This window comes from Dasypus novemcinctus, chromosome 11, assembly GCF_030445035.2.
Source record: "Dasypus novemcinctus isolate mDasNov1 chromosome 11, mDasNov1.1.hap2, whole genome shotgun sequence".
Classification (NCBI taxonomy): Eukaryota; Metazoa; Chordata; class Mammalia; order Cingulata; family Dasypodidae; genus Dasypus; species Dasypus novemcinctus.
This window is the reverse complement of record NC_080683.1, coordinates 54366202-54366941: the sequence shown is the minus strand read 5'-3', so window position 1 is coordinate 54366941 and position 740 is coordinate 54366202. Positions and strand designations below refer to the sequence as shown.

General features: G+C 37.0%; 1 non-coding gene across 1 annotated transcript; it reads left to right on the top strand.

The window, feature by feature from the left end:
• Positions 1-251: 251 nt before the first annotated feature.
• Positions 252-358, top strand: LOC111760223 (U6 spliceosomal RNA). The gene has a single exon (XR_002793980.1). It is a non-coding gene; the product is annotated as a U6 spliceosomal RNA (small nuclear RNA).
• Positions 359-740: the final 382 nt, after the last annotated feature.

Genomic DNA, 740 nt, shown 5'->3' with positions numbered 1-740 from the left:
ATTTCTCTTCTTCTTTTTCACCAGGAGGCCCCAGGGATCAAACCTGGGACCTACTATATGGTAGGCGGAAGCCTTATCACTTGAGCCACATCTGCTTCCCCTAATTTGATATTAACTCAAACTATGTTTTTGTTAATTTAGGTGTCAATTTTAATCCAAAAAAGTAACCACTAATAAAATAACTAAATATATACCAGAAAGGATATGAGGAGAGAATAAAAATGATACACTTCAACAATCAAGTAAACATGCTGCTCATTTTAGCAGCACATATACTAAAATTAGAATGATACAGAGAAGATTAGCATGGCCCCTGTGTAAGAATGACATACAAATTCATGGAGTATTCCATATTTTAATCAATAGGGTTTCTATATACCACTGATGTGTATGAGGAAGAAATCTGAAAAAAATTCCATTTATAATAGCAGTTGTGATGGTTAGGCTAATGTGTCAACTCAGTCAGGTAATTGTGCCCAGTTGTTTGGTCAAGAAAGCACTGGGCTAATTGTAATATAAGGACATTTATGGACTTTAGTCACCAATGACTTTACTACATAGATAGCTGATTACATCTACATCAACCAGGGAGAACGCCATTAGCAGTGAGTTGAATTCCAATCAGTTGAATCCCTTAAAAGGGTAGTGATTTCAGCATTCAGAGAGAATTTCCCAGTTCATCTTTGGACTTTCTTTGAGGCCCTGTTTTGCAGCCTGCCTGCAGAACCTGGACTTGTGCA